Below are 958 nucleotides of genomic sequence, written 5' to 3' on the forward strand. Positions count from 1 at the left end.
CTCATAAGAATCATTCTTTTTTTTTCAGATGGATTTTTGCTCTTGTTGCCCAGGCTGGAGTGTAGTGGTGTGATCTCAGCTCACTGCAACCTTTGCCTCCTGGGTTCAAGTGATTCTCCTTCCTCAGCCTTCTGAGTAGCTGGGATTACAGGCGCCTGTCACCACACCTGGCTAATTTTTGGAATTTTTTTTTTTTTTTTTTTGGGGGACGGAGTTTCGCTCTTGTTACCCAGGCTGGAGTGCAATGTCGTGATCTCGGCTCACCGCAACCTCCGCCTCCTGGGTTCAGGCAATTCTCCTGCCTCAGCCTCCTGAGTAGCTGGGATTACAGGCACGCGCCACCATGCCCAGCTAATGTTTTGTATTTTTAGTAGAGACGGGGTTTCACCATGTTGACCAGGATGGTCTCGATCTCTTGACCTCGTGATCCACCCGCCTCGGCCTCCCAAAGTGCTGGGATTACAGGCTTAAGCCACTGCGCCCGGCCCAATTTTTGGAATTTTAAATAGAGATATGGTTTCACCATGTTGGCCAGACTGGTCTCGAACTCCTAACCTAAGGTGATCCACCTGGCTTGGCCTCCCAAAGTGCTGGGATTACAGGTGTGACCACCACGCCTGGCCAAGAATCATTCTTCATTTTCCACTTCCTCCAGTTTAGATTAAGAGTCTGGAGCCGGGCGCCGTGGCTCAAGCCTGTAATCCCAGCACTTTGGGAGGCCGAGGCGGGTGGATCACGAGGTCAAGATATCGAGACCATCCTGGTCAATATGGTGAAACCCCGTCTCTACTAAAAATACAAAACATTAGCTGGGCATGGTGGCGTGTGCCTGTAATCCCAGCTACTCAGGAGGCTGAGGCAGGAGAATTGCCTGAACCCAGGAGGTGGAGGTTGCGGTGAGCCGAGATTGCGCCATTGCACTCCAGCCTGGGTAACAAGAGCGAAACTCCACCTCAAA

The sequence above is a fragment of the Sapajus apella genome, unplaced genomic scaffold (assembly GCF_009761245.1).
Source record: "Sapajus apella isolate SASKATOON/1434 unplaced genomic scaffold, GSC_monkey_1.0 scaffold15, whole genome shotgun sequence".
Classification (NCBI taxonomy): Eukaryota; Metazoa; Chordata; class Mammalia; order Primates; family Cebidae; genus Sapajus; species Sapajus apella.